The 21997-nt window shown below is 35.9% G+C and overlaps 1 long non-coding RNA gene across 1 annotated transcript in view; it reads right to left on the minus strand.

Annotated features, from left to right (window-relative positions):
- Positions 1 to 21997, minus strand: part of LOC104005670 (uncharacterized) — a 289399-nt gene that overhangs the window by 97102 nt on the left and 170300 nt on the right. The window contains exon 11 of the long non-coding RNA XR_010155286.1: positions 8293 to 8386. This is a non-coding gene — a long non-coding RNA (uncharacterized LOC104005670). The remainder of the gene's footprint in view (positions 1 to 8292; positions 8387 to 21997) is intronic.

The raw sequence follows: 21997 nt of genomic DNA on the forward strand, positions 1-21997 counted from the left end.
AAAGAGCTTTAATCAATCCTCAATAACTTACCACACAATCATTGGATGAAGGTTAAAGGATTTTTATCTTAGTTTGTTTGGGCTGACACAACAAAATTCCTAAGACTGGATAATCTATAAACAGAAATTTATTGCCCGCACTTCTGGAAGCTGGGAAGTCCAAGATCAAGGCCCCATCAGATTCAGTCTCTGGTGAGGGCCTGTTCCTCATGTATGGCACCATCTATGTGTCCTCAGATGGAAGAAGGGGTGAACAAGCTCCCTCAGGCCTCTTTTATAACAGCAATAATCCCACTCATGAGAGCTCCACCCTCCTGATCTAATCACCTCCTAACCTCACCTCTTAACATCATTGCATTAGGGATTGTGTCTCAACATACAAATTTTGAGGGGACACAAACATTCACATAGACAGTAAGGAGACTCTTAAAGTTTGACTGAGAAAAACTGACTTTCACATCTCAGCATTGACACTTAGTAGATGTGTAAATTTGGCCATATTACCTAACTTTTCCGAGCCATTTCTTATCTAAAAAACGAGGAACATGGATGGTGCTGAAATTGTAGTTTGTGATAACATATAAAAAAGAATGCATAACATATAATAGATAATATATGTTGGGTAAATTTGAATTTAACAACTTTTTAAACTAGTATTCTTTGACTTGTATGTAAGCCAAATATGCCCCAAAAGACAAAGATAATAGTGTCAGAATACAACATACTCCCAGGTGAGAATTTATCTTAAAATAATATATTTTAAAATTGGATTTCCACAAGCACAGTAAAAGCAGGACCTGCCTGCATATAACATGTGAATATGTCTCATTCATGAATTATTTTATGTATATGAGTTTTGTGTCCTCAAATAAATTATGAGTTTTTGTGGGCAGCAGTTATATCTTATACTCACACATATTATTTGATAAATTACATAGCACTGGGAGCAGGTTTTCAATACTACGAATTCATTCATTCATGGCTACAAAGCAACTGTCTAGGAAGAGACAAATTGGAACCCACAGCACTAAACTCTGTAATTAGACGAATCGGCAAGTTTATATTCAATTTCTTGATTACATTGTCATTTATCATTTTTTCTCCTTTAACATGAACATAGAACAAAACTTTAAACTAGGGTCACCATGTGGCAAAATAATGACCAATGACATGTGTTATGTCTTTCTAAAGGGAGGGGGAAAATAATATAATCACATACCCGTTTCAAGAGAAAAGCCACAAGACAGCCACAGCATGCATGTGTGCATGTGTGTGTGCAAAATTTTTGACTTAACTCAAAATAACATTGTCTCGCTAAAGACTAGGATTTTAGAAAAGTTTAGCTTTGCAATTCTTCCAAAATAAAGATATATTTTAAATGTGATCTCTTTTAGAATTAGAATTTGGGTTAGGATTAGGGTCAGGCTGAAATATAAATATCTCTGTTGCAGGAAGTCAGGGACCCCGAATGGAGGGACCGGCTGAAGCCATGGCAGAAGAACATGGATTGTGAAGATTTCATGGACATTTATTAGTTCCCCAAATTAATACTTTTATAATTTCTTATGTCTGTCTTTACTGCAATCTCTAAACATAAATTGTGAAGATTTCATGGACACTTATCACTTCCCCAATCAATACCCTTATGATTTCCTATGCCTGTCTTTACTTTAATCTCTTAATCCTGTCAGCTGAGGAGGATATATGTCGCCTCAGGACCCTGTGATAATTGCGTTAACTGCACAAATTGTAGAGCATGTGTGTTTGGACAATATGAAATCTGGGCACCTTGAAAAAAGAACAGGATAACAGCAATGTTCAGGGAATAAGAGAGATAATCTTAAATTCTGACCGCCAGTGAGCCGGGCGGAACAAAGCCATATTTCTCCTTTCAGAAACAAATGGGAGAAATATTACTGAATTCTTTTTATCAGCAACGAACATCCCTGAGAAAGAGAATGCGCCCCTGAGGGTGGGCCTCTAAAATGGCCCCCTTGGGTGTGGCCATCTTCTATGGTCGAGCTGTAGGGATGAAATAAGCCCCAGTCTCCCATAGCGCTCCCAGGCTTATTAGGATGAGGAAATTCCCGCCTAATAAATTTTGGTCAGACCGGTTGCTCTCAAACCCTGTCCCTGATAAGATGTTATCAATGACAATGGTGCCTGAAACTTCCTTAGCAATTTTAATTTTGCCCCGGTCCTGTGGTCCTGTGATCTCGCCCTGCCTCCATTTGCCTTGTGATATTCTATTACCTTGTGAAGTACGTGATCTCTGTGACCCACACCCTATTCGTACACTCCCTCCTCTTTTGAAAATCCCTAATAAAAACTTGCTGGTTTTACAGCTTGTGGGGCATCACAGAACCTACTAACATGTGATGTCTCCCCCGGACACCCGGCTTTAAAATTTCTCTCTGTTATACTCTGTCCCTTTATTTCTCAAAGTGGCCGATGCTTAGGGAAAATAGAAAAGAACCTACATGAAATATCGGGGGTGAATTTTGCCCAATATCTGGCTGAATTTCCCCCGATATCTGTCTATACTTACAATGGCACTTTTTCTATTTCCTGGCTTATCACATCTAGCTCCTCCAGGGTTATGTATTTTTCTAAGTGAAAGGAGTATAATCTCTTCCTATAGTCAAATATGTCCTGAGTTTCTCTTTAAAAAATTCCCTTACTAATCAAAATGAAAGGTATTTTTAATTGCTTTTTTAAAAAATGATTTTAAAACCCCTATCCAGTTATTTAATAGGCACATAGGACAACTAAATTCCCTTAACTATTGCTTGTTAAGTTATGGACTCAAGAACAATCAGTCTAAAGTCGTGGCTTGCTTTAGAGAGCTGCTAGTTCCTGTTCTCACCCTACCTAACCAGAAGTGTTTCCACTACTGAGCATGCTTTATCTCTCTAAGCCCTATCCTCACTGTGTTCATCAGCATATCTGGGTTGTCTCCAAATGTTCCTTCAATCCTTATCTTTTTCTTTTCAATTTTTCAAATTCCATACTTTCTTCAAAATTTAACAGCACATTACGATACTTGCTATGCCTTATCTCATTCCAGAGGAAACTGCCAGGACCACAGTTCCTGTTGCAGGAGAAGCCATAATGAGTAAGTCTAAATTGAATGCATATTGGCTTCTGACCCAAGCATTGGCTTGGGACCTATGACATAATATGGTATGAAGCTAAGTGGGGATAATCAGAAGTTCCTTCTCTGGAATTTAAATTGAGAAATTTTATAGGAGAGTGGCTCATAAAAGCAGGAAATAAAAGAATGCAATTAGCAGAAACGAGATAAAATTGAGGCTTTGACAGGTGAAAAGTTGTAAAAAAAATTTATAAGTAAGGAGAAACTCAGATATAAGAACAACAAAGCAAAAACCAACTCAACAAAGAGAAAGAAAGAATAGTCTGATGAAAATATGTCGGGGATGGAGTTTGAGAGTAGACGGGGGCACTAAAACAAACTGAGCTATGTTATTGTGAAACTTGAGAGTTAAAAACAAGAAATCCTGTTTAGACATCTATCTCAGTGTTCTTGCCCAAGCAGGATTTGTGTTTCCCTTGAGGTACTACACATGTATATGATTAGGTGTTGCTTACCGACCTCTAATTCATTAAATTATCTTTACCACCAGATTAGAAGCATCTTGAGCTCTGATATCCTGTCTTACTCTTTCTCTTTTTTTCTCTTTTACCCAAAAACCTAGCACTAAACAATACTTCTCACATAGAAAATGTTCATTAAGAGATTCAAAACAAGTTAAAGGCCCTACATATTAATTTTATCCAGAAATCTACAAGATAATGATTCCAAGTCTTGTTATTTCAGTTTATAAAGTAACAAGGAATGCAATTTAACTTCTAACATGTTTATTTCCCCCTTTTTTGTCATTATTATTAAGGCTTGGCAATAATAACTCACAGCATAGCTGGAGCTAAGTAACAGAAGACTTCAATCCACAGATTTTTGAGTCTGATAAATGGCAAGAACAAGTCAAAGTTTGTTTATGCCAAGAAAAACAATACCATCTTTTCATATATAAGAAGAAGAAAAAGAGAGTAATACTATTTGATTATCTCTTCCTAACACTTATTCTTTCAAATGGAAGAATGCCAAATACAAGTTCAGACTTTTTAAATGGAAAAAAGTTATAATAATTAGTATAAAATGAGTCAAATATGCTAGTTACAGAAAGATTTCAGAATAATTCCTTAGTAGTTTCAAACTCTATAGAAATGGATAAAACAGAAGTAGTAGTCCTGTTGAAATCTGAAGATAGTTATTAAGTTACCATTCAGCTTACTCTTCTTTCAAATAATACTGGGTTCTTTAGAGTTTTCAAGCAGGTCATCTTTTTCATCCCTTTAATCACTGTGGTTGGTCTTTTCTGAAAAAAACAGTTTTTCCACATCCTTCTCAGGTAATTTTCGTGACTTTACAATGGCTTGTGTTTAATGGCAGAGTGAGCCAAAGGATCAAAGATTTATTTGGCTCTTATTAGCTTGTATTACAATAGTGAGAGAATGTTCTGGCTTTTAGACAAGGAGGAAGCAATAAATATAGCATGTCTGACCTTCAGGAAAGGTTTTGATTCTATTATGAGTACCATTTTACTCAGCAAGCCAGAAAGTTAATCATCTTCATTACATAACAAACGGGGGTTCATGGAACCTCACCCTTCTAATTCTTATAATGCTGAACCAAATAAAGTGGCCCTTGTACTCACTTGTATACCTTTGAGGGGGCAGGGGCAATCTAGTTGATGTCCTATTTTGATGCTCTCCTGCAGCCTATTAGGTCCTGAGTTCCTCTGGCTTATCAGTCAATGAACCAGGGTTCACTTTTCCACACTGTACCTTTCTGTTACTCTTCCTTATACTAGTATAACATTTTTATAGGGTTGATATAAGCTTTGCTCATAAAAATACGGGAAGAAAAATCAGAGAATATAACAAATGGAGACATTTTAAAATCACAGAGAATTAGTGTTCTCAGTGTCCCTGGAAATTCACTCACTGATTTAAGTTCCTAAGTTAATTATCGTAAGTTTTAGTTGCTATCTTGATCTGCACCTAAAACATTCCCCTTTGGTATCATTAATGTTCCAAGATCAGCTACTGAGAAGCAACATAGGTGAGGTATTGAATAGGAAAACAGGCTGGGAGGGTCTTTTTTCTCCTGGGAATGCTAAATAAACTGTGGGTTGTATGCCTGCATTTTGACTGAAACTCATTACATAAGGTCACATGTGGAATTTTCCATTTTTATCATGTTGGTGCTCAAACACTTTCAGATTTTGGAGGATTTCTGATTTTAGATTTTCCGATTAGGGATGCTCAACCTGTACTTCTAAAAGCTTAGCTAACTATATGGATCCTCTTCAGTTTAAAACATGGATTATGTGTCCTTCAGCATGTTCCATTCCACCTCACATGAGTAATGCTCTGGGAGGTGTACAAGCTTATATTTCACGCTCTTAAGATCTACTGATCAAAAATCTAGCCCGAAAGTCCATGAGGGCAAGGATTATGTCTTATACCTCTTTATAGCCCTCTTTGTGCTTGGCAGTGTTCATTTTACCCTGAACTTACTCAATAATTGAGGGACAGAGCAGGATTTATACTTAGGATGCTGGACCCAGAGTTTATACCTGGGTCACTGCCCCTAGGCTGGGATGGAGCCAGGTTTTCACCAGCCAGTCTAGACAAGGAATGAAGTCTCATCTGTAGATATAGTGAAACCCCTTTGTCCTACCATAAACTAATTAATGAAATGAAACTTCTTGAAAATTAATAGAATTTAGATGCAATACCAGAATTTATAGTATAAATAATTAGGATAAAAACGTAACTTTTTAACTCACAAAGTGCATATGGTGTGGCAGAGATTGCTCGGCAAGTTTGGATTAGAGACTATTTGCTGCTTCACTTGTCTTTGTTTCCTAAAGATAAATTTAGTATCATGCAAGAAATGAACATTACACCCTTTCGGTGCAATAATATTTCACATAAATTTGATTTGCATGAAGCCAATACTGTAAATAAAGCAAACATATTCTGTGTTTCATTTTTTAAAAAGAGTGATGAATGCAGTTCCTGGGCTTATTTAAGCTTCCTGCGTTTTACAACTTTTTCAGTGGGATGAATTAGCATGATGTGGTGAAACAGGCTGGCAGATGCCAGAGGAAATTAAGACTTCCTGGGCATACAAGTAAGAGAACTCCACATATAGCAGAGAAATAAGAACAATCTGATTTTCAAAGCAGTTGCTAATCTTATTTCTGCTCATATCTACTCTACATGTTTCTCCTGATGTGAAACTTTTATGAAGTTCCAGTTTTAGGGTTCACTGAAGAAAAGACTGCCAATAATCCTGAACCCTGCCATATTTTATCAAAGCTTAGACAGACAAATGGTCATAAGGAACTGAAATAAAAGGAACTCAGCATCTCAGTGGACTGCTGTAAGTAGGATTCCTAACCCAAAGACCAAATACTGAGAAGTCAAACCTAAATATGTATGTGTTTGCATGTATGCACATAGACATATATGTGCATATGCATATATGTGTACGTGGAGAGAGGAAGAAAGGAAGAAGAAAGAATGAGACGGGGTAGGGGAGATTCAGAGACTAAATTGGGAAGAGTAAAAGTAGAAGAGTAGCTTCAAATAGATTTGGTCTGAAGGCTAATTTGTGAAAGTACAATTAGAGAAAGACAATGACTGCAATTATAAACCTCATTATCTTTAACAGTTAAGCAATTGTTAAAAGACACAAAAAGTAATTTAAACTTTATGTGCTATCAACCATGCAAAGGTTATTAAATTCATCATTTGTACATATGTGGAAATATAGACATATGTTAACATCTTATATTTAAGGATATGTTGAGCAGGTATGCATTCTATAGTAAATAAATATATAATGAAAAATAGATATAGAAACCAGTGATTGAATAACATGACTTTGTAAACCAAGCAAAAGGAAAAAACACCTCCTCTCTTTCTCTAGCTGATATTCTCATCGTCACTGACAGGTTAGTATAATAGTAAAAATGTCAGCAATTATTTTAAACCAAGAAGCAATACAATTTCATTTTTTCTAGCCAAGAAAATAAATCACTATATCTAAAAATATAATAAAAAATGATTAAAATTGATAGCTGGTAATGCTTTTTATTCATTAAACCATTAAATTCTCACTGTAACCCCATTTGATTGGAAAGGAAAGTAAGGCTTCAAGATGTTGAGTAACTTGTCCAGTCACAAAGTAAATGGTAGATATGGGATGTGAATTCAGTTTCCTGTTGTTCCAGAGCAGGAGTAGCAAACCCTACAGTTACCCTACAGCAAATTCATTGGGAAAATAGGCTCTCACTGTCCAGTCAAATGTTCTAAAAGAATAAAGCCTTTTAGCAGGGCAGGTATATATGCTCTGTTGACCCTATTCTGATTCTTGATTACTACATTTAAAACTACCTCAAAATGTCGTGGCATAAAATCTCTACTATTTTATTGGGCTCACATTTTTATATGTTAGGAAGTCAGGAAGTACTCAGGTGGGGGGTTCATCTCTAATCCATCTGCTATTAACTGGGGTCAGCTGGTGCTGAAAGATCGGCTTCCAACTTGGCTTCTTCATTTGCAGGTCTGGCACTTTTGTTTTCCCTGGGCTTTCTGTTTCTAGCACAGCCTCTCAGCCTCCAAGCCCTCTCCACATGGGCTTGGGTGGGAGTAGTCACACTTATTAAATGGTGATTAGCTTCCAACAGGGAGGAAGTACAAGTTTCCAGGCCAGTTAAGGGCTGTGCCTGTTACTGGCAGTATCAGTTCTGCATACTGTATTGGTCAAAGCAGTCTGGGGCTGCTGTCTCAGATTCAAGTAGGTGGCAAAGTAAACTTTACCTCTTGATGGAAGAGTTATAACAGCTCAATGCAGATGAGAGATGTTGTGCTCGTCTTTGGAAAAGACAATCTGTCACAAGCCCTGTAACTCCAAATTGCTTTAAATCTAGTATCTTCAGATATTGAAAATACTTGCCAACCACACAAGGACTAGAGTTTATGTCTATACAGTAGAACTTATTTTTATAACTACTATTAAATCATCTTCTCCTGATCTTAAATACTAATTATATACAGATAACAAAAGAAAGTCAACACTGAAAATAAATATAAAACAAATATGCACAAAATTACAAGAAGAATTTAAAATATGCTTATGGAAAATAATATTAAAGGTTATAATATAAAAATTAATGGGTGGGGCATGATGGCGCATACCTGTATTCCCATTACTTTGGGAAGCTGAGGCAGGTGGATCACTAGAGCCCAGGAGTTCAAGACCAGTGTGCAGCAGCATGATAAAACCCTGTCTCTACAAAAAATACAAAAATTAGCCAGATGTGGTGGTATGTGCCTATAGTCCCAGCTACTCGATGGGGTGGGGGCAGGAGGTTGGGGTGGGGGGATCCATTGAGCCTGGGAAGTTGAGGCTGCAGTGAGCTGTGATTGCACCACTGCACTCCAGCCTGCATGACAGAGTGAGACCCTGTCTCAAAAAAAAAAAAAAAAAAAACTAACAAAAGCTATTAAAAGTCATTTTTTTAATTGTGGACACAGCCATGCCTGTTAATTAAGAATAACAATTTAGAAAGGCCAGGAATTTTGTATTCTAATTTGACACTTAATAGAGGTATGCACTTGAATATATTAATTTACCACACTGAGACTGCATAAAGGAGAGAGTATACATAAAATTCTTAGTATGGTGCCTGCACAAATTGAATTAGGGCCCAACAAACTTTAGTTATACTTACTTGGAGGACGGCCTGATAATTTTGTGTTTTTACAAAATTCTTTATATTTATATATACAAACTTCTATCACCTAATACTGACTTGACAATCATAGGCCTATTTTAAAGACTTTTCTATCCAAGCAAAAGATGGACATCATTTCATTAATTCAATGTTTATCTCTGTGTAGATATTTTATTAAACACTCAGGAAAGTGCCTGAACACTCAAAACAGTAGAGTCAATCCTCATTATTTTCAGATTGCATATATTTTGTCTACTACTAAAATGTATTGGTAACCCCCAAATTAGTACAACATTTATGTGGTCATTCCTGGACATGTGCAAAGCAGCAATTTGAGCACCTGGCATGCACATTCCCAGCTGAAGGCAACCTCTCCCTTCTTATTTCAGGTCTCATAGTCTAAACAAGTTTCCTTTTGAGGGCCTATTTAATGCCATGCTTTTGGAATTTTTGTGCTGTTTATTGGTGTTTTGCTATTTAAAATGGTTCTCAGGTGTAGTGCCAAAGTACTGCCTAGTGTTACTAAGCACAAGGCTGTAATGTGCTTCACAGAAAAGTATCTGTGCTAGATAAACTTAGTTCAGGTGTGAGTTTTCATGCTCTTGGCTATGAATTCAATGTTAATGAATCAACAATATACATTAAGTAAGGCATCTTTAAACAGAAAGACACATAAAATAAGGTTATGTATTGATTGGTTGAGGAAAATGTGAACATAAGCTCCCAGGAACCTAACCCTAGATTTCCCCTAGAACTAATGCTTTAGCACTCACTAATTCAGCATTTGTGGTAACTTTATAGAACATGAGCACTGCAAATAATGAGAATTGACTGTATTTGATATTTCAATATACACAATTTATCTGGGGTGGTATATGTAATATAATGTAAACAAGAGCATTGGAAAGAATAACTGATAGATGTAGGCACAAAACAATATAAAAGAAGTCAATTATCCCGAACTCAGATTTATGGTGGTTATTTGGAACATGGCCTGGAGGCTGAAATTGAGGAAAGGTGACCCTGTTCAATAAATGGTGCTGGGAAAACTCGATAGCCATATGTAACCATATGTAAAGAACTGAACTCCTATCTCTCACCATAGAAAAAAATTTAACTCAAGATGGATTAAAGATTTAAATGTAAGATCTGAAACTATGGAAAGAAAATCTAGAAAAAATTATTTAGGACATTGGCCTAGGCAAATAATTTATAACTAAGATCTCAAAAGCAACTGCAACAAAAATAGAACTGGACAAATGAGACTTGATTAAACTAAAGGCTTTCCGAACAGCAAAATAATCAATAAACAGACAACTGACAGAATGGGAGAAAATATTGGCAAATTTTACATCTGAGAAAGGACTAATATCCAGAGTCTACAACAAACTTAAACAACTCAACAAGAAAAAAACAAATAACACAAATAGAAAGTAGGCAAAGGACATGAGCAGACATTTCTCCAAAGAAGACATACATTTTTGCAGCCAATGTTAAGTTGGCATTGGTTTAAAGTAATGGGTTATAATATGTTATTTGCAAACCTCATGGTAACCCCAAATAAGAAATCCTACAACAGATACACAAAAAATAAAAAGCCAGGAATTAAAACATACCACCAGAGAAAATCGCCATTATAAAAAGGAAGACAAGAAAAAGGAAGAAAGGAAGAGAAGACCACAAAACACCAGAAAACAAAAAACAAAACGTCAGGAGTAGGTCATTGCTTATCCATAGTAACATTGAATGTAAATGGACTAAACTCTCCAATCAAAAGTAATAGAGAACCTGGATTAAAAACAGCAACAATAATGATCTTTTATATACAAGAAACACACTTCACCTATAAAGACACACATAGACTGAAAACGAAAGGATTCAAAAAGATATTCCATGCAAACAGAAAACAAAAAAGAGCAGGAGTAGCTATACCTATATCAGACAAAATAGACTTCAAAACAAAAACTATAAAAAGAGGAGTCAATAGACCATAGACTATTGGTTATAGTCTATTTCCTAGTAGTCAATAGATTAAAGGCACTATAGAGCAAATGAACCTAATAGATATTTACAGAACATTTCACTCAATGATTGCAGAATACACTTTCTTCTCCTTAGCACATGGATCATTCTCAAGGATAGACCATATGTTAGACCACAAAACAAGTCTTATAAAATTCAAAAGAATTTAAATTAGATCAAGTATCTTCTCTAACCACAATGGAATAAAACTAGAAATCAGTAGCAAGAGGAAATTTGCAAACTATACAAATGGATGAAAATTGAACATGGGCTCCTAAATGATAAGGGGTCAATAAATAAATTAAGAAGAAAATTTAAAATTTTCTTAAAACAAATTATAATGGAAACACAACATTCTAAAACCTATGGGATACAGTGAAAAAGCACTACTAAGAGGAAAGTTTATAGCAATAACTGCCTACATAGAAAAAGCAGAAAAACTTCAAATAACTTCCCAATGCACCTTAAAGAACTAAAAAATGAAGAGCAAATAAACCCTGAATTATTATATGAAAAGAAATAATAAAGATCAGAACAGAAATGAATGAAATTGAAGCAAAAAATATATAAAAGATCAAAAAATGAAAAAAGTTCATTTTTTGAAAAGATAAACAACATTGACTAAACTTTAGCGAGACTAAGAAAAAGAGAGAGAAGGACCAGATAAATAAAATCAGAGACAAAAAAAGGAGACATTACAACTGACACCACAGTAGTTCAGAGTATTAGAGACTACTATGAGAAACTATATGCCAATAAATTGGAAAACCTAGAATAAATGAATAAATTCCTAGACACATACAACTTACTAAGATTGAAATATAAAGAAATCCAAAACCTGAACAAAACAATAACAAGCAGTAAGATTGAAGGCATAACAAAAATTAAAAAGTCTCCCAGCAAAGAAAAGCCTTGAACCTAATGGTTTCATTGCTAAATTTTACCAGTTAAAAAACTAATACCAACACTACTCAAACTATTCTGAAAAATACAGGAGTAGGAAATATTTCCAAGCTCATTTATGAAAGCAGTATTACCCTGGTATTTTACCCTGGTATTTTCAAAACCAGACAAATACATATCAAAAAATATAACTATAGGCCAATATCTTTGATAGTTATCAATGCAAAAATTTTGACAAAATACTAGCAAACAAAATTCAATAACACATTAAAAAGATCATTCATCACGTCCTATTGGGATTCATCCCAGGGATGCAAGCATGGTTCAACCTACACAAATCAATCAATGTGATATATCATATCACAGATTGAAGGACAAAAACCATATAATATTTCAATTGATGCTGAAAAAGGATTTGATACAATTTAGCATCCCTTCTTAACAAAAACTCTCAAAAAAACTGTATAGAAGGAACATTCCTCAACACAATAAAAACCATATACAAAAGATTCATAGCTAGTATCATACTGAATCAGCAAAAACTGAAAGCCTTTCCTCTAAGGCTTTTAGAACATGACAAGGATGCCCACTTTTACCACTGTTATTCAACACAGTACTGGAAGTCCTAGCTAGAGTAATCAGACGAGAGAAAAAAATAAAGGGCATCCAAACTGGAAAGGAAGTAGTAAAGGTATCCCTGTTTGCAGATTACATAATCTTATATTTGGAGAAACCTAAAGACTCCACCAAAAAAACTATCTGAACTAACAAAGAAATTAAGTAAAGTTGTGGGATACCACAATAGCAACATGTAAAAATCAGTAGCATTTCTATATGCCAACAGCAAACAATTTAAAAAAGAAGTCAAGAGAGCAATCCCATTTACAACAACTATGAATGAAATTAAATACCTAGGAAGACAATCAAAGAAGTGAAAGATCTCTACAATGAAAATTATAAAACATTGATGCAAGAAATGTAAGAGGACACAACAAAGGAAAAGATATTCCATTTTCATGGGTTGGTAGGATCAATATTACTAAAATACCCACACTATCCAAAGCAATCTGGAGATTAAATGTAATCACTATCAAAATACTGATAACATTCTTCACATAAACAGAAAAAAGGATTCTAAAATTTATATGGAACACAAAAGACCCAGAATAGCCAAAACCATCCTGGGCAAAAAGAAGAAAACTGGAGGAATCACATTACGTGACTCCAAAGTATACTACAGAGCTATAGTAATCAAAACAGCATGGCACTGGCATAAAAACAGACAGACCAATAAAACAGAATACAGAACCCAGAAATAGGTCCATACATCTACAGTGAACTCATTTTTAACAAAGGTGCCAAGAACATTCATTGGGGAAAGGACAGTCTCTTCAACAAATGATGCAAGGAAACCTGGATACCTATATACAGAAGAATGACTCTAGACTCCTATCTCTCACCATACACAATAACTATACAAAAATCAAATAAAAATAGATTAAATACTTAAATCTAAGACCTCAAACTATGAAATTACTAAAATGAAACATTGGGGAAACTCTCCAAGACATTGATCTTGGCAAAGGTTTCTTGATTAATACCCCACAAGCATATGCAACCAAAGCAAAAATGGACAAATGGGATCACATCAAGTTAAAAAGCTTCTTGCGTAGAAAAGGAAACAATCAGCAAAGAGACAACCCACAGAATGGGAGAAAATATTTGCAAACTATCAATCTAATATATAAGAAGTTCAAATAACTCTATAGGAAACGTCTAATCTGACTTTAAAATGGCAAGAACTGAATAGATATTTCTCAAAAGAAGACATTCAAATGGCAAATAGGTAAATGATAAGGTACTCATCATTGATCATCAGAGAAGTGCAAATCAAAACTGCAATGAGACATCTCACACTAGTAAAGTGGACTTTTATTCAAGACAGGAAATAACTAATGCTGGTGAAGATGTGGAGAAAAGGAAACCCTTATACACTGTTGGTGGGAATGTAAATTAGCACAGCATTCATGAAGAACAGTATGGCTGTTCCTCAATTAACTAAAAACAGAACTATCATATGATCTATTGATCCCACTGCTAGGTATATACCCTAATGAAAGAAAATAAGTATGTTAAAGAAATATCTACACTTCCATGTTTATTTTAGTACTATTCAGAATAGCCAAGATTTGGAAGCAACATGTGTCCCTCAACGGATGAATGGATAAAGAAAATATGGTACATATATACAATGGAGTATCATCCACCCATAAGAAAGAATGAGATCCTGTCATTTGCAACAACATGTATGGAACTGGAGGACATTAAGTGAAATAAGCCAGACACATCAAGGCAAACTTTGCATGTTTTCACTCATGTGTGGGAGCTAAAAGCTATTGTTTCTATTGAACAATAGAAATGCATACAAAAATATAGATAGAATAAATACAAGAGTATTTGATAACACCATGAAGATTACAGTCAATAATTTATTGTATATTTTAAAATAACTAAAGAGTATAATTGTGTAACACAAAGTAATGATAAATGCTTGAGGTGATGAATACCCCATTAACCCTGTTGTGATTATTACACATTGTATGCCTGTATCAAAATGTCTCATGTACTCCATAAATATATTCATCTACTATATACGTATAAACATTTAGAAATAAAAAGAACACATACAAGTGGCCAAAAAGCATCTGAAAAACTGCTCAACATCATGAATCAGAGAAATACAAATGAAAATGAAAATGAGATACCATCTCACACCAATCAGAATGAGTGCCATTAAAAAGTCAAAACAACCGATGTTGGCAAATGTGTCAGTCTGTTTGCACTGCTATAAAGGAATATGTGAAGCTGAGTAATTTATAGAGAAAAGAGTGTTATTTGGGCTCACAGTTCTGCAGGCTGTAAAGGAAGCATGGTGCCAGCATCTGCTTCTGGTAAGGGTCTCAGGAAGCTTCTAATCACGGCAGAAAGCAAAGGGGAGCCAGCAAGTCCCATGGCCAGAGAGGGAGCAAGAGGCAAAAGCAGAAGTTCAGGTTCTTTAATACAGCCAGGTTTTGAGTGAATTCATAGAGTGAGAACTCAGTCACTACCATGAGGACAGCATCAAGCCATTCATGTGTGATCCACCCCCATGACCCAAACACCTTCCACCAGGCTGCACCTCCAATCATTGGGACATTTCAGCATGAGATTTGAAAGGGACAAACATCCAAACCATATCATCAAGGATGTGGAGAAAAGGGAATACTTACACCCTGTTGGTGGGAATGTAAATTAGCACAACCTCTATGGAAAACAGTATGGAGATTCTTAAATAACTAAAAATAGAACTACCATTCAATCCAGCAATCCCCACTACTGGGTATCTACTCATAGGAAAGGAAATCATTATGTCAAAAAGACATCTACATTTATATGTGTATTGCAGCACTATTCCCAACAGCAGAGCCATGGAATCAACGTAAGTGTCCATGAAAAGATGACTGAATAAAGAAAATGTCTTATATACACATCATGGAATAGTATATAGCCATAAAAAAGAATGAAATCATGTTTTTTTGGAGCAACACAAAGGAGCTGGAGGCCATTATTCTAAGCAAATTAATGCAGGAACAGAAAATCAAATACTGCATCTTCTCACTTATAAATTGCAGCTAAACAGTGGGTACACATTAACATACAGAGGGAAATAATAGACACTGGGGACTCCTAGTGTCTCGAGTCTATAAAAAAAATTAAAGAGAGAAGGCCTCTAAACAGCAGAGCTTTGTTGATCCTATGCTTCCCCCAGCCTATGCCTGCTTACCACCTTGAGCTCTGCCTCACATATTCATGGTTACTGAGACATTAGAATTATGGCGATTGAAGTAAGGGGCTGAGGATTATGATTTGTGAGGCACAGAAAAGCAAGAACTAGCTAAATGTAATGGTAAGTTATTTCTGTGAGGCTGGAAATCAGTCAGAGCTAATTTGTGATATCTGAACCTGGAAAAGTTGATGGTTAGTAATGTGGTTAGACCATTTGATCATACACTCAAAAAACCATTGTTACTTGTCCATTATAGTCAATTTATGCATCAACAGGAAACAAGGCAAAAATCAGAATTGCAGCTATTAACTCGTTAAACATATTCTTACTTTTCTCCCTATTTTGACATGTGTGTCTCCCCCAATCTAAGAGTGGTTTTCAGTTATTCATTCAGCATTAATTAAGTACTTACTCTTTGTAAACATTAAATGTTTGAGGTAAAAAGATGAAAAGATTCTGTTGTTGTTGACTTGGAACTCACAGTCTAGCGAGAAAGACAGTTGTAGTATAATCTCATAATATGCTTATGAGAGCAGGTGTGAAAAATAAGTACTCTTTCACCATTTCAGCAGAAAATAGCAGAGTGAAAGTGTGTCGTAATACTAGAAACTGACAAATGGATCCTTGCATATGTGAGTCAATTTATAATTTAAGATGGTAGTGATAGTTCTGAAACATCAATGCAATGATTTTCAAATTCTAAAGTGCATTTAAATCCCCTGGGATCTTGTTAAAATACAGATTCTGATTCAGTAGCTCTGCAGTAGGACCTAAGACTGTGCATTTTCAGCAAGGTCCTAGGTATTGTTAATGCTGCTTATCTGCACACCACACCTTGAAAAGCCACTGGTTCATGAGCCCTATCTTTATATATTCCAATTCAATAGTCCCAGAGTGGGCCAAAGTATCTTCACTTTAAACAGCAATGCAAGTTATTCCAGTGCAGATGGTGCTCACACACTTTCATAAAGCATTGATTTATGAGCTCATAAGATTTCTCCATTAGCAGTCTCTCCTTCTAAGATTAACACATGTTTTCTAATTCCTGCCACCTGGACATTTTTTAACACACCTTGTTAATTTAGAGAGATGCAAAATAAAACTGAAAAATAACACATTATGCTCAAAATTAAAGTAGAATTTAGAAGACATGTTCAGATTTACTTCTTCCAAAATAAATACTTAGTCAGGATTCATTATTAGTTGATGCCTCGGGTGTTGTATTAGGTGCTAGGGTTACAAAGATTGAGAAGAAAAGATCCATGCTCTTTTAAATAAGCTTGTTTCAAATGAACAAATATGTACTGAATGCCATGCTAGACATCATGCTAGGCACAGAGGCATTGCACAGTCTTGCAGGAACTAGTCTCAGTTGTTTGGAAAATATTGCTTAAATAACTGAAATTTTCTCTTGGGTTTCCTCTGATTAGTTCCAAAATTATTCTGAAAACTTTAAATATGTGTGCCATATATAACTTCTTATATGCCCATTTGAACTGCCATCACCTAGTACACAAAAAAGAAGCATGTATTCAACAAATCTTGGTTGCATTTAATATAACTAAATTTCTAAATTCCAAAAATTATTACTGAGTTGCTTATCAAAGATAAAATAGCAATTCAAGCTTGATACTGTATTACAAGACTTGTCTGTAATTACAAGACTTGTCTGCAAGCAGCCAACAAACATATGAAAAATGCTCAGCATTGCTAATCATCAGAGAAATGCAAATCAAAACCACATGAGATACCACCTCATACCAGTCAAAATGACTAATTAAAAAATTCAAAAATAATAGATGCTGGCGAAGTTACAGAGAAAAAGGAATGCTTATACACTGTTGGTGGTAATGTAAATTAGTTCAGCCACTATGGAGAGCAATTTGGAGGTTTCTCAAAGAACTAAGAATTCAACAAACATTTCACCCAGTGATCTCATTACAGGGTATATACCCAAAAGAAAATAAATCATTCTACAAAAAAGACACATGCACTTGTATGTTCATCACAGTGCTATTCACAGTAGCAAAAATGTGGAATCAACCCAGGTGCCCATCAACAGTGGATTAGATAGAGAATGTAGTATATATACACCATGGAATACTACACAGCCATAAAAAAGAAAAAATTTATGTCCTTTCCAGCAACACAGATAGAGCTGGAGGCCATTATCCTAAGTGAATTTATAGAAACAGAAAACCAAATACTGCATGTCCTCACTTATAAGTGGAAGCTGAACATTGAGCACACATGGACATAAAGATGGGAACGATAAGACACTGTAACTACTGGAGGAAGGAGAGAGTGATGAGAGGGATAACGGCAAGAGCTGAAAAACTATCTACTGGGTATTATGCTTACTATCTGCATGATAGGACCATTCCTACCCCAAACCTCAGCATCATGCAATATTCCCATGTAACAAACCTCAACATGTATTCCCTGAATCTAAACTAAAAGTTGAAATTATTTTTTAAAAAAACAAATGCCTTTATGTGGCCTGTTTTACTCTTGCTATTTAAATTTCTACAATAGTCTTGATTTTTTCTCTTCCATGTTAATAGAAGAATAAGTAAGAGAAGAATGCAAAACACACAAAGCCATGCTTTTCTTCCCCTCCCTGATTTTATTTCTAAATCGTCTCTATTAAATTAGAGCAAAAGAGACTCTACATTTAAAATTGCTTTATATTTTGTAACGGTGCTATACCCAAACAGTAAGTTTTTTGTCAGAAGGCTGTGTCAAATATTGGAAACAGAGCAAAAAATCCCAATAAAAGTCATTTTAGTTGCAATAAAGAACATGGTTTCTTCTGGGCAAAGTCTATGATCTGTGACATTACTAGCTCAAGAAAGGCATACTATTCTGTTTTCATTTATGTTCCAAACATGATCAGTTAACCTTAAAAATACCAAATAAATGCCACTGAAAATAGCTCAGCCTAGAATTCCTAGAGGAAAATAATTTCAGGTCTATTTCTGTAGTTATTACCAAAATAAGAAATGTGGTTGGTTATGGGTAAAAAAGTCACTGCAGAGAGGCTGAACTGATGATAATGGAAAAGCAACATGCAGGAAGAAAGCTGCAGCCATACTCAGAAGTGTAACTTGTAAATGCTGCCCAAGGCAGCAAACTAACTTTTATTTTTACCCTGACTTCTGCCTTATAGGTCTATAAATTCTTCCAGCCCCAGGATCTCTGATCTTAAAATGATTTCCTAGATATGAGTAGAGAATACAGTTTTCTCTTCAAACAAGGATACAGCACAATTTCTCATTTTTGTTCAAACTGATATATTAGCAGATTCAGCCTTGACCCAGGAAATAACAATAGGGCTAGAGGGGCATAATGCTTCCGTGTTCTTAACCTACTTCAGCCAATAATTATTTCCATTTCAGGGCCAATTACTTATGTAATGAAGGACCTGTTTACTTACTCCCATCCCATCAAAAAAAATTAAAGTTTTATTTACATCATTCAGTTTTTAAAGATCATATTAGAAGGGGATCACTTTTATCATAAGTAAACAAAAGACAGGCTATCTCAATGCATGTATACAACTCTACAAAATAATGGAAAGTAATGTTTTAATGATGGTGATTAGGGCCGGCCGCAGTGGCTTACACGTGTAATCCCAGCACTTCGGGAGGCCAAAGCAGGTGGAACACTTGAGGTCAGGAATTCAAGACCAGCCTGGCCAACATGGTGAAACCCCATCTCTACTATTATAAAAATACAAAAATTAGCTGGGCATGGTGGTGCATACCAGTAATCTCAGTTACTTGGGGGGCTGAGGCAGGAAAATTGCCTGAACCCAGGAGGTAGAGGTTGGAGTGAGCCAAGATCTTGCCACTGCACTCCAGCCTGGGTGACAGAGCAAGACTCCGTCTCAAAAAAAAAAAAAAAAAAAAAAAAAAAAAGATGGTGATTGGTTTTCATGTAAGTATGCCAATCTGTCAATTTGAATTTTCAAAATTCTCTTCTATATTCTACTTAGAATAATTATGTGTCCTTTTGTGGAACTCCTCACCTCAAATTGTAGTAACAGTTAATTGTACCTCAGATATTTTTACCATTATGTTCATTACATAATGGTTTCATTACATATTAGGATGAGGAATGGCTAATAAAATCCCCAAGATTTATTTAACCTTGTGCATTTTATTTTTAATATAAAAATTATTCTAGAGAATGTTACTTGATTATTTCCCACATTTTAAGGGGGATAAACAAAACAACCTTGCATTTTAACATTGAAATATTCTTAAAAGTAAAATTTGAAATACGCTAATTATACTGACATCTTTTGTAAATGATAACACATAATTGAATGGCTCCTGTACCAGAAGAATCACAACTATGGAAAAAGACAAAGAGCCTAATTTATTCTGACTAATCAGGATTGATGCTAATTAAAGAAGAGTGCAAGATAATGACTTCTCATTACTACCTGATAGATGGAAATAGATTGTTCTTCTAGGTAAAATAGCAATTAAATAACTTTTTTAAAAGGATTTCTTTTCTGAAGACTTTCTTCTATAAATGGTGACGTACTCATATAAAGGTCTTTTTGAGAAATCAACTAGAAAAAATAGATTTCATCAAAGGCTGTTTATTCTTTAGTATTTTGTCACATTTCTTGGATATGCACAAGAAAAAGACAGTATCTGAACAGGTGGCAATCAGAACAAAATTGACTTACATTATTCGGTGGAATGTTTTGCATTAAGAACATAGTCTAGTGAAGTGATTAAAGCACAAGTTCAAATCCTAATTCCTTCATCAATCAGCTCTGTGACCTGCAATCAGGTGTTTTAACCTCACTAAGGCTTAATTTTCTCACCTGTAAAATTTTTAAAATAATAGAACCTGCTTCATAGAGTGGCTTGAGTATTAAATAAAATTATCTGTGTAACATTCATAGCACAGAGCATGGCATTTAGAAAGAGCTAAATGAATATTAGCTAAAGTATTAGTTTTCTCTTGGCATGTAACAAATCACCACAAATTCAGTGGCTGAAAACAACACAGTATTATTATCCCACAGGTTCCATGTGTCAGTACCCTGGGCTTGGGATTGCTGGGTCCTTTGCTCAGGGTCTTCCCAGAGGAAATTACGGTATTAGCTGGGGCTGCAATCTCATCTGGGGCTCAGGGTTTCTTCCCGGTTTACCAGTTGTTGGCAGAATTCAGTCCCTTGCACTTGGGAGACTGAGGTCCCTAGCAACTGGAGGTGTTACCCCATTCTCTGCCAAATGGCTCTTCTGTGGCATGGAGGTTTGTTCTTCAAAGCCAGCAAGAGTGCATCTACCGCTGCTTTCTTCTACCTACCTCCTTCCATCTCTGACTTCTAAATTGTTTTTATCTTTTTTTTTTTTTTGGTGGGGAGCTTTGTCACCCAGGCTGGAGTGCAGTGGTGTGATCTCAGCTCATTGCAACATCTGCCTCCAGGGTTCAAGTGATTCTCCTGCCTTAGCCTCCCAAGTAGCTGGGATTACACGCCCGCCACCATGCCCAGCCAATTTTTGTATTTTTAGTAGAGACAGGGTTTTGCCATCTTGGCCAGGCTGGTCATGAACTCCTGACCTCAGGTGATCTGCCCAACTCGGCCTCCCAAAGTACTAAGATTACAGGTGTGAGCCACCACGCCCGGCCCTAAATTATTTATTATTGTTATTTTTGAGACAGAGTCTCATTCTGTCACCCAGGCTGGAGTGCAGTGGTGCGATCTCTGCTCACTGCAACCTCTGCCTCTCAGGTTCAAGCGATTCTCCTGCCTCAGCCTCCCAATTGGATGGGATTGCAGGTGTGTGCCACCATGCCCAGCTAATTTTTTGTATTTTTTGTATTTTTAGTAGAGACGGGGCTTCATCATGTTAGCCAGGATGGTCTCGATCTCCTGACCTCGTGATCCACCCACCTCAGCCTCCCAAAGTGCTGGGATTACAGGCATCAGCCACCGCGCCCAGCCAAATTATTTTTTAAAAGAACTCACCTCATTGTGTCAGATACTCACAGGATCTTTTGATCAATTTAAACTAGCTGATTAGGGACCTTACTTACATCTGCTAAATGTCTTCACCTTTGCCATTCAAGGTAACTTAATCATGGTGGTGATATTCCATTATAGTCAGAGTTCTCCCCTGCACTCAATGGAAGGGGATTCCTATCAGGGAGTATGAATTGTGAGGCTCATCTTAGAATTCTGTCTACCAAAGCTATAATTTTATTATAATTTTATAATTATTACTAAATATTAACTGGAGTGTTTATTTAAAATGAGTCTGAGCCAGGTGAGGTGGCCCGTGTTTGTAATCCCACCACTGTGGGAAGCAGAAGCAGGTGGGTCACTTGAGCCCAGGAGTTCAAGACCAGGCTGGGCAACATAACAAAACCCTGTCTCTTCAAAAAATAC

The sequence above is a fragment of the Pan troglodytes genome, chromosome 2, assembly GCF_028858775.2.
Source record: "Pan troglodytes isolate AG18354 chromosome 2, NHGRI_mPanTro3-v2.0_pri, whole genome shotgun sequence".
Taxonomy (NCBI): domain Eukaryota; kingdom Metazoa; phylum Chordata; class Mammalia; order Primates; family Hominidae; genus Pan; species Pan troglodytes.